Source organism: Aulostomus chinensis, chromosome 24 (assembly GCF_037954235.1).
Source record: "Aulostomus chinensis isolate RoL2024-O1b breed Wild chromosome 24, RoL_Achi_v1.0, whole genome shotgun sequence".
Taxonomy (NCBI): Eukaryota; Metazoa; Chordata; class Actinopteri; order Syngnathiformes; family Aulostomidae; genus Aulostomus; species Aulostomus chinensis.
In genome coordinates, this window is record NC_141343.1 from 12,553,611 (window position 1) to 12,565,715 (window position 12,105).

The 12,105-nt window shown below is 44.2% G+C and overlaps 1 long non-coding RNA gene across 2 annotated transcripts in view; it reads left to right on the plus strand.

The window, feature by feature from the left end:
• Positions 1–994: 994 nt before the first annotated feature.
• Positions 995–12,105, plus strand: part of LOC147238762 (uncharacterized) — a 106,336-nt gene continuing 95,225 nt past the window's right edge. For both annotated transcript variants that reach the window (XR_015111834.1, XR_015111833.1), the window contains exon 1: positions 995–1,135. This is a non-coding gene — a long non-coding RNA (uncharacterized LOC147238762). The remainder of the gene's footprint in view (positions 1,136–12,105) is intronic.

Below are 12,105 nucleotides of genomic sequence, written 5' to 3' on the forward strand. Positions count from 1 at the left end.
ATTTGCATCCATCTCTAAACAAGACATAACACAAACATGCAGCTTGTACGAGACAAGATTATTCTGATGGAGGACTGCACAGTGAGAAAGATGGTTCAAATAGGAGTGGGCAGACCAGCTCTTCTTCAGTGGCGGTTCCTTCAAGTTGCACATAAATTCATCCGGCCTTTTGATACTCTTGAAAAGACGGCACCAGTTTCTCCAATCATTGTCACTCTAATGAATTGATACTGCATCCCATTTGTAAGTAGGGATGCTTTGTCAGCGCAGCAGGGAACTACAAATATGTGAGTGACAACAACGATTTTGTCCTTTAGTTAGCAAGAACTCATAATGCCATCCGAGGACTTCGGTACTTATTTGGGCAGATCCGGTACCTCTTGTATTAAAAGAAAATATGAAAACGTTTTAAAAATGTTTAAAATACAACAATAATGTGCATGGATAAATTTACAGACCAAATCCTTAGAATTTCATGTCGTTCATTAAGATTCAACGTCATTTGAAAGAGTCGGAGATCTGTTGATGCCAACAAACCACGCCCCCTGACACAAACTAATCACCTTTCGAAATTCGCCGCCTCTGAGGAGCGAGCAGAGAGGAAATAAACAGTTACCTTTTCAACGCCAACGTGTCAAAAAGACCGTTAAATTTGCTGTTTTTTTTCCAAAAAGAAGGAAGAGTCGCATGACGCTTAAAACGAGTCATAAAAGCCTCCACAAGCGGCGACGAGGGCAGCTGCAGCGGTCATGTTGACGATCAAAATCGGGTGCAGCAGGAGGCTAGCGCCGCCGCAGCTAGCCTGGTTCACCTCCAGCTAGCCAAGCCGGGTCTGGAGGCTAGCGCCGCCATAGCTAGCCTGGTTCAGCTCCAGCTAGCCTGGTTCACCTCCAGCTAGCCAAGCCGGGTCTGGAGGCTAGCGCCGCCGCAGCGAGCCTGGTTCACCTCCAGCTAGCCTGGTTCACCTCCAGCTAGCCAAGCCGGGTCTGGAGGCTAGCGCCGCCACAGCTAGCCTGGTTCAGCTCCAGCTAGCCAAGCCGGGTCTGGAGGCTAGCGCCGCCACAGCTAGCCTGGTTCACCTCCAGCTAGCCAAGCCGGGTCTAACGTGATGTGAGGTGTCTTGGACAACTAAATGGTGAGCATACCGTCTAATAATAGGCCGCCGTGCCAATCTTTAAATACCGTAATAATAATAATGGAAGATTTGTGTGATTTATTGTGTTTTTTTGTTTGTTTTACAAGTTCGACCTGTTGAGAAACGAATTGCTGACTGTAGACTCTAACTGTGACTTCTTGTAACAGTGATACCATGGATATTATTTGAAATGGAGGCTTGTAAGTCCCACATCATGGCAAGTGGGCATTTGTATGTTGTTTTCTGTGTAGGTTCCGGGACCTGTGCCCCTCTCTCACCCCTGAGCCTTCATATGTACTTGGCCTTCTGGCACCTTATGATTTACAAATTAAGCACTGGTTTTACATGTTGTTTTTCTGTGTGTTCCGGGACCTGAGTCCATCTCGTCACCGCTGGGGTGTCATATGTACTTTGCGTTCCGGTACCTTATGATTTACAAATTAAGCACTGGGTGCTGGGCTTGGTTGTTGGTTACCCACTCGCCCTGCATGCAGCGCATGCACTTACCATGGTAGCAGACATGCAGCGGCAGGTGACACAGAAACAGATGCTTGGGCGGACATGTGTGCAGCTCTGAGTATAAAGTCCGAATTCATCTTGGTAAGCTCGAGAGGCTGAGCTGGGACTAACGAACAGTTTTACACCCATCAGTTTCAAACAGATTTTGGGGATTAGTTTTCTCTGCATGTACTCATGAATCCACACTTGCAGGATGTAACCGCCATATCCCAGTGTTCTCCACACTCGGCCAACTACATATCAAGCGTTAACCAAAATCACACATTCAGTGCACTACTCGTCATAAAAAAGATAACAAGAAGTAATGCAAAAATAATAAAAACTCCATCGAATACTCCCGGAATTCACAATGACATCCAAGCATGAACTGATGTAAACATGACAAAAATACCTGTCCTCTTTTAAAATAGTGGAAATATTCCTACAGTGTCTCCATATTAATGATATTAAAAAATTCCTTGTCATGGATATACGATATGGTACGGCTGCACTTCAGTGCTCGGTACGGTTGTGCAGAGAACTACCCTAAATCAATCAAGGAACACAATCAATATTCCACTTCCTAATCTAATTTTGGAAAAATGATCTGCCTCCATTCCAAAACAAACCAATAATCCTCACATCTGGAATACATCAATCAGTATCCTGAACTGTTGAATACCCACACAGATCTTCAACCAAGCACAGACCCCCCGACTGATTACAATACGGCAGGGAAATTCCCACCTCTCAGTACTGTATTTTTCCAGGGCTGTAACCCCGGAAGCGTCTGACCTCTGATGCGTGACTTCACAGGTGGAGCTGTGAAGGCCAATAATGTCAAGTGGTTAAAATGACTCACCGTCTATCTATCTGTTGTATCAAATTGTCTCAGCTGAGGACAGAGTGAAGGCACTTGACCCCTATCACCTCTCCGTTATTACACGTTTTGAAAGTGATGCCGGTGAGGTGGCAGTTCACACATAAAAATGCGCTGGGGGGAGGGGGGGGTGACTATTATTGCCACCACTTACACCAGCATCGAGGTCCTTCGCTGTCTAGCATTGCTGATAATCGGTTGGCAGCATTCAGCATCCCGCATTTAGGCAACATTTTCGATTCTTGATGACAAGAATCGATTGAGACATGTCCCTCCTGTACTCAAGGTTTTATAATGTGTGCTCCCCCTTATTATGAATATTGAAACAGGTTTTCAAATTGCTTTGGTGGCCCCCCCCCCCCCCCCCCCCCCCCGCTATAGGCTCAAGAGAGGAAGGCATACGTAGAGACCTGGAATACTTTTAGCACTAATGCGCTGTTCAGTGAACCGTCACAGTGCTGAGATTGACACCATTTTTTAAGCAGACCCCCATTAGTGTCACTCAGCCTCCATTGTGGCACATTAAAATAAACTAATGATGTTTCTTCACCGAATGTCTCACGGAGTATTAGCTGGTAGAGTGGCTGCTCTGTACTTACCGAAAAAGTAGAACAAAAGAAATGTTTTGTTGTATGCAAATTTCAACAGAAGTGATATTCGGCAGAGATGCACAAAGCGAAAATCAATTTCTTCAACCTTTGTTTCCCTGGTTGACCACTCTTGCTTTATTTAGGGGTGTAGTGATGCAAGAGAGGTGGATCAATTGCAGCGAGGCTTAGTTCCAGCCTTGGGCCATCCCTGCTGCTCTAGCAGCCTGCTTAGAAAGCTACTAAGGCCCTTTAACATGGACAACCTCGTCCCAAACCCTCTCTGGACACCAGTCTGGAACAACTGAAGGATAAATTGAAATATAATGCTTTTTCCGCAAGGTCAGACTTATGCAGGACTGACACCGGCTGCTGGCCATGTTCAACATGACATCTAGAGGCTTTGCAAGCATGGTCTCTTTTGTGTAGAGAGCATGGCTTTACCACAATTACCTTTTGTTGGAACTGTTAAACTGGAAATAGCCTAGAGGGTTGCAAAAACAAAGGGCTATGGGTAAAGATAGACTTGTTTTAGGCAAATAAAAATGGGAAAAAAACTGGAATCGGTCAAGATCAATAGCTTGATGATGTCAGAACTTGTACATTTTGCATGAAGGAGCAGACTAATATTTGCATTGTTGAGTAAATATCACCTCATACATCCACTAGGTGGTACCATGAAGACAACAGGGTGTCATCTTTATATCTTTTACATCAGGCCTACTTCCTGTAACCACTAGGTGGTACCATGACTATGACGTAGATTCAGCTTGTATTAGGCCACAGGCTGGGGCTCTTGTCAAATGTGTGAAGTCTAGAAAAGATCTGATCGTGTGGAGTCCAGTTATTGTTTCCTGCTCTTTAACAAAATATCAAAATCGTTAGCAACACTTGACGAAGAACGGTCACCACATGCTTAAGTTAGCTGGGACTTAATTTGAGTTGGGGTGCAACAGTGTATAAAAAAACAACAACAAAAAAACCCAAAACTTTCCTGTTGCCACCAGGTGGTGCTCACATCCGTCACAAAATTTAATGAGCTCTTCCTGGGCCCACACTGCAGCCCCCAAAGGAGTTTGGTTAAAATTGCCCATATATTTTTGCATCATCCTGCTGAAAACAACTCAAGAATAGAGCACACGAGGACCCTTACAATTTGTTTGGAGATAAACATAATGTCCTCCTTTCAAGAAACACTGCAACCAAGAGATTACAGTCATAACTGTAGAGCAATTACCAGAATCAATAAAGTAATCTAGTACTTATCTCACTCCTAAAACACTGAGTAGATTTACGCATTATTCAGGGGGGAAGGTAATCACATTCATTGCTTGAACTACCCTTCATAAAGTTGAGGCCAATCATTATCTGTCGTTATATCTTGTCGAAAATTTGTTTACAAGGCAAAGTGCTGACACAAACACCTCATTTCTATTGACGGGATCATTGCTTTGTGGAGGAGTTGATGCAGAGGGCTGTAGCAAAAAATAATGCAAAGCCATCTGATAAAATTATTGAACCTTTTTTGCCTCAGTGAAATACGTCTGGGCACTTTACCAGAAGGCATTCTGAGGGTGGTGAAACATTAGGGGCTTAGCTAAGCCTAGAAAACATTATATCAAGAGTATAAGATGTGAGACACTGAGCTGTATCAAAAGGGTTCCAGTCAGGCTGACTTTCACAACATGAAATGAACAAAATGAGTTCTTTTTCAACATTTTTTTTATTTAAACTTTACTTTCAACAGCACTGGAAAAACCTCAAGAAAAAAAAAAAAAAAGACTCGTTCCGTTTCCGATGCCTTTGTTCAGTTTTGAAAATTGGCCGACCCTAATTTACCTCGGACCGGGTGACAAACTGTGACTTATAGGTCTATCTGATATTGTCTCCGTCCCTGCAGGGTCAGAAAATGATGCTTTGCCAACCACAATATAACCACAAAGACCAGAAAAAAAAAACCCCAGCAACCAATATCACATTTTACAAACCATTCATGGTCTTTTCTATTCAAAGGGGTTTGAATAGTCTGCATGGCTCATTATTCCAAATCGCAATCACAACATTGGAAGCAGCTACAAGCCAATATTCAGTGTGGCAGCAAATATATCAATCAGCTGTCTCTCCATTTATGACCTGCTCCGGTGTAATCAGCGGCCCATCATTAGGGTCTGACCTCTTCCTCTCTCCCTTGTGAGTCAGTTCATGGTCTCGGTCTTCCCTTGCCTTGGTAGCAGTTCTTGGAATGCGTGCCGTTGCAAGTCTTGGGAGCTGGCCAGGTGGGTTAGATGAGGTGGTGGGAACCTCACATCCTGACTCATCTGCTGCCCCCCTCCCTCCCTCCCCTGCATCTTGTTGCCTCTTCTCTCTTTCTTCTAGTCATGCCTTATCTAATCTCATACTCACACAAGATGTGCACTTGCCAGTTAGTAAGGCATTGCTTGAACGACACTCAGGAACTGAGCAGTGGCGTTGCTTGGAGGTAGCGTGGCTGTGTAGCAACCAAAGGGTCGCTGGTTTGATCCTCACTTCAAGCCAGATTGATAAAGCTGGATTGTCATAATTCTGCTGTCGCGCACTGGCTCGCGCTGTCCCAAGTACACAGATGAGGTTCCAACCTGGCTCTGATCCTACCTCCAGAGGTGGGTTGTTGGTGGAGAAACTCTTGGGCGTACTGTTGGGAGGCGGAAGAGTAGTTTTAACACGGACGTGACAGGCCGACTACTTTCAAATGTCCTATCTTGATTTTACATTGGAGGGAATCCGGACGGCGCTTTTTGGCTCAACATTTGAACTCATGACAAACAGATAGTGTCACCGGAACACTGCTTTTCAAATTTTGGTAAAACCCAACGACAAGGACAGTGCCTTGTCACGCCGCTGGCAATTGTAGCATCCTGGAAACAATTGGTAAAAAAAAAATTGCTTCTCTGGGCACATGCCTTCGAAGTTTATGAATTAAAAGTTGTTGAAGTCGAGCATCAACCCTCCCGTGCTGTTTCTTACTTCCCCTCATCTGTGTTCCTATAGGGGGGGATTAAATTAAATTTGAGAATAAAATGATGAATTTGATACAGTAGGGCATTCCCTCCTCATCACTAAGTCATGTGCCTACATATTTTCTAGTTATCTGCTTCCATGTCATTAATCAAATTAAATCGTTTCTCTGTCCGATAAGCCATTACCATGAAATCCAATGAGGTTTGGAGGTGGAGCAAACTGTATGTAATAAAAGTTAAACTGTAGATTATATGTTACAGGATGGAAGCTCTGCCAGTGCATTTTTTGACCAAGAAAGGTTCTTTAATGTGAAAACAAGCCGAAGCTAGTGTACTTGCCAGGGCCTTGTGTGTTATGAATAGCTCGGTTGCCTATACATTACAGCAAGAAATTCAACATGTCTGCCAGGGGTACTTGGGGAAATCACATTCCTTGGTGTGTGGGAGTGTTGCTTTTTATTACCTGCCTCAGAGCTTCAAATCCAATTCCATCTCCTCACTTCTCCCTGGGCCTCTGTCAGTGCACAGAGAACATTGGCTAGGCGATGATGCAGCCTTATGGATGGAACGGCTATAGCCTGCAGGTGACTTTAAATTAACACCCTTCATTAAGAGCATCCATCACATTGGATCCATGGGGAATCACCATGGAACACCCATGACACCTAAGTAAAGAGCCCACAGAAAATGGCAGTCATGCTGAATACATGCACATCAGTTTTGAGTGAAGAAATCCACCTGTTTCGTAGAAAGATATTATTCTGTGTATATGTGAGAGATGTCATAGGCGCTGGTTCCATGGCGCTACAACAAGGCAGATTTTCCAACCAAGGGGTTAGAAGAAAGTCTGAACCTTAGTGTGACAATTGGAACAAGGACGGCCTGGGCATAAATTCAGAAGACTCGTCTTTGTTTTATTTCTGCAGCACAGCTGCATTCTTTATGAGGCAGAGAATGCCTAACCAGCCATCCAAGGAGGAAGACATGCCAGGCATCTGGGGTGACAGTAAAGGGTGCTTCGTTTACATTCAGAGGGACTTAGCCCATATTCCCCTGGCCAACTTATCCTGCTGAAACAGCGGCCACACTTGGCCGACAGACCTGTGATTTTTCAGCATCCTGGAAGCTCAGACGCTAGCAGAGGCTTTAGCAAAAAGTGTGTGTGTGTGTGTGTGGGGGGAGGTGGGGGGTGGGAGAGAAATCCGGGCTGCTGAGCAACACCACTGGGCTGGGATCCCTGAGTTGAATTTCTGAAAGGCTCATTATTCTGGATTGGGGAGAAAGTGGCATTGAGGGGTGAACAGGAGCTCAAGGCGAAGTGTCCATCAGAATGGCTGTGGTGCGTTTAGACACATCACCACTGGGACAAATGGGGATAAGGGTTTGGTGTGAGATCATATGACTCACCACAGTCAGAAGCACTGGGTTTTACCGTGTCAGGTAAAAAACAGAGCAGGCGGACCAATCTGTTTAGATGTAACAAATCAGAAAAGGAGTAAAAATCACTGATCAAGCACCTGCAACATGAGGACGTTAGTTTCAAATTAAAACATAAAAGAATACACTTGATTCCCTTTAATTTGACAAAGAGTCCGGTCGTAGCACAGCAGAATACATTACAATCTCTCTCTCTCTTTTTTTTTAATTGCACTTTAAAAAAAACACCCTGACATCTCGCCAATCCACATTCGCAGGCTTCAAAAGGGAATAAAATTATGAGGAAATTACAAGGCGAGTGAGTTTTGGTCCCACACGGGGAATTAAAACTTATTATCTGTGACAACCTGTCAGCCAGTGAGAACTCAAACATGAGCACAAAGCTCGGTGAGCTGCAGAAGGGAGTCAAAGAGAAAAGAATGATAAAAGAAAAGGGGAAGGAAAAAAGAAAGGGGCAGTTAGAGACATAATTTTTATGTAAAAGGTAAAAAAATAAATAAAAATAAAAGACGCTTCCCCGTATAGCTGATGCTGTGATTTGACAAGTTTGATCACAGTGTACGGTATCATTTAGATCTTGTGTGTGTGTGTGTGTGTGTGTGTGTGTGTGTTTTACTTATTTTATTCAGAATCCTGGTTAACTGAAGGCTTGACTGTGATTCCTAGAGGTTCGGAAGCCCTGGAGAACGCGGCAATCATACGATGAGTCTCACGTTAATCTTTGCTATTGTGAAGACATCTAATGACGGAGAAAAAACAGACAGGACCAAAAAAACAACAACAAAAATAATCATATAGCCAAGTCAAAGCATAGCTAAACACAGGCAGTTTAACCAGGTCCATGGAATTACATTACTCTCCGGAGTCGACAGTCAGATGCAATTAGTGGGAATGATGGCGAATGAGACTAGATTACCACGCTATCTGATTTAATGGGCCTGGAGTGGCGTATTCTTCCGTACAGTCATGATGTCATCAGTCCCCCAGGGACTGAGTCAAACATTTTACTTTAATGTCCCCTAAGGAAATCCACTCCGATTCGGTCCACCCACCCCTTAACATCCCACCTGGGAATTCTCGGGAGAAATGCATGAAAGCCGGCATTTAAAAACTTGGAGAAACTTCACAAAGAAAGAAAAACATCTTTTTAGAAGTTCTGCCCGGCGATAAGGAACTTTTTGAAAGAGAGAGAGAGAGAGGAAAAAAGGACAAAGCTTCTCAAAGAGTTTGTTGTTCTTTAAAGAAAACAGTATTTTTGACCAGCTGTGTGCAGGGCGAATAAGCACAATGAGCTGAAGGAACCATGGGCCTCGGTGTTCTGTAATACAGAAGCAGTGAGGAGGAGGAGGAGAAGGGGGAGGAGGTGGGGGGTGAGGAGAATTTTTGGTTGCTCATTCCTCAGCTTTGTGTCATCCTGCTGACATCTGCTGCATTTGCATGGCAGCTGGAGATCCTTGGATTAAGCGCTTACAAGAGTATTGCCATATCTCATTTAACAACATAATCATCTTATGAGGAAAGCGATGTTTCATCCCTGATGCTTTACAAAGCCTGGCATGTGGTTTCCACTTACTCTCCCTCCTCTCCTCTCCCTCCCTCTCGTCTCTGACCCTCCTCCCTCCCCCACCCACCCCTTCTCCCGTCTCAAGCTGTCTCTCCTTTTTGCTGCGACGCTTCGGAACTTCTGGGTAATCTTGTCGAACAGGACAGCGTACGTGTGATCCAGTATGGATCACAGTATTTACCAGACAGCTCTTTTTCGCTTTTGTCTTTTTTTTCCTGTCCATTTTCTCTACATCTCCAAGGCTAAACTGGTCCTCAAAAGCTCAATCAACATTTCTCCAAGGTCTCCGGAACAACAGAAATGGAATGAGCAACACCAAAAGGAAAAAACTCCAAGGTTGCCTTTGCTCCGGCGATGTTCCCTGGCGACAAACAAAAAGGGCTGTAAAATACACTTGAATCCAGAAGGACAACAGCTGTAGGGTTCCGTTTTAGATCGTATCGATGATAACGGACAACAGAAAAGTCAATTGTAGTGGTCTGTTCTTTGGTCTTCTCTTGCTTTTGCGTGGTTTGTTTTATGGGTTTTACTTAACATGGGGTACGTTTGAAGCTATACTAGCGCCATGGCGTTAGGGAGGGAGTCGGTGGCTCTATGGTATTGGCTCACTTCTTAAATATTAACAGTGAATATCTCAACACTTACTCTACAACTCTTGAGTGTTAAAGTTTAAATGTAAAATGCCTTATGTCTGTAGCCAATGTGAATATCATTAATTTATAAATCATAAATGATCTTTTACAGATTATGTATCTCTGGGAACTAGGCTAAATTGGTTAGCTCGCTGGCAAGCTAGAAAAAAACGGCACTTTGGTTTGCAAAGTCAAATCCTATTTTCTCCCTCTAAAATACTACGTTTACTGTAAGGACCATGTTGGCAAGAATATAACGGAGAATGACAGTTTAAGATGGGGTACAAAGCTTCGGCAGCTACTTTGCTAGCTAACAAAAAATGGACTCTCCCTGACTGCAAGCCCACACTGTTGTGGCCTTCTGTAGTGCTACGTGATAACAAGCTCTAGGTACACCTGCTTTCCAACATTCCAACACCAAAATTTTAAATTTCTTTCTTTGCGTAAAAACATCACCATATGGAGGCGAGGCGCTCTTGAAATGTAACTGGACCTCAGGTATTAATCAAAGTTATGTGTGATAGCTTGGGGACATTTTCAGGAGACTGAATCATTGACGGTTTGCCTGCCTCCCCAAGCAAATTAAATAAGTCAAGTCAAGTCAATTTTATTTGTATAGCGCCAAATCACAACAAAAGTTATCTCATGACACTTTACAGGTAGAGCAGGTCTAGAACCACGCTCCTTCAATGAATTTACACCCAACAATTCTCCATCAGCAAGCACATCCTGCAACAGCGGTGATGAAAACCTTCCTTTTAGCAGGCAGGAACGTCAAGCAGACCCAGGCTCAATGGGGACGGCCTTCTGCTTTGACCGGTTGGGGGGAAAGAGAGCAGGAGAGTGGGGCAGACACAAAGACAGGTAATGGAGGAAGACAGATATACAGAGGGAAAGAGAGGGACAGAGATAAAGAGAGAGAGAAAGGGAACAGACTGATGGACAGACGGGGACGTGAGCAGGTGTACGGGTGGCAGCTTGAGCCTCTTCAGGTCTGCAGCCTCCTCCAGCAGCACCCGGGATCTGGGATGAGGGGAGCCTGAAGGCTCCGGAGAAGAAGATGAGTTAGTAATATGTATGAGTATGATTTATGTATGACACATAGGAGGACAGAGAGGAGTAGAGAGAAGCCCAGTGCACCATGGGAGATCCTCGGCAGTCTAAGCCTATAGCAGCATATTTAAGGGCCAGCCTAAGCAGCCCAACTATAAGCCTGATCAAAAAGGAAGGTCTTAAGTCTGCTCTTAAAGGTTGAGAGGGTGCCTGCGTCCCAGACCGAAACTGGGAGACTGTTCCACAGGAGGGGAGCCTGATAGTTGAAGGCTCTGACTCCCGTTCTACTTTTAGAAACTCCAGGAACCACCAGTAACCCTGCATCCTGGGAGTGAAGGGTTCTAGCTGGATAATAGGGAACTATGAGCTCTGTGAGGGATGAAGGAGCCTGACTGTTGAGGACTTTGTATGTTAGAAGAAGAATTTTGAATTCTATTCTGAATTTGATAGGGAGCCATGCAGAGAAGCCAGTACAGGAGAGACATGGTCTCTTCTACTAGTTCTCGTCAACATGCGGGCAGCAGCATTTTGGACCAGCTGGAGAGTCTGTAGGGACCTACTGGTGCAGCCTGATAGGAGGGAATTGCAGTAATCCAGCCTGGAAGTGACAAAAGCAGGGACTAGTTTTTCTGCATCCTTTTGAGACAGGATGTGTCTGATCTTAGCAATGTTTAGTAAATGAAAGAAAGCAGTCCTAGAAATTTGCTTAATGTGGGCATTAAAGGACAGATCCTGATCGAAGAGAACTCCTAGGTTCCTTACGGTCGTGCTGGGGGCCAAGGTAATTCCTTCCAGGGTACCTATTACATTAGATAGGGTGTCTCTAAGATGTTTTGGGCCCAGGACAATGACTTCGGTTTTATCTGAGTTTAATAAAAGGAAATGAAGGGTCTTCCAAGTTTTTATCTCCTTTAGACAGATGGAAGACAAATACCATTTTAAAATGAGAAAAATCAGGTTTTCTGCCCAAAGCACCATTGTTTCACTTGCATTCACTCCAGCTGAAACGTCCTGGATTATATTTCCCTGTACTGCTGGTATTATTATAAACTTTCTTTAGCTTTGTGTCCCTAGTCTTTCATCAGTCCAAACATTTTTGCCTGACAGTGGTCAAGGGATCTAAGCTTTGTATTAAATAAAGTTTGTGTGTGGGAATTCTCTTTCCTCTTGCCTATATGGATATTTCCTCCCACGCAGGACCGTCTACAGGAAACTGGAGGCGTGCACGAGCCTCTGTTGTTAAGATTGTATCACCGGTATCTTAAAAAACATGCCCCTACCATCGTAGGGAGATAAATGGGTCCACACACTTTACACAAGTCC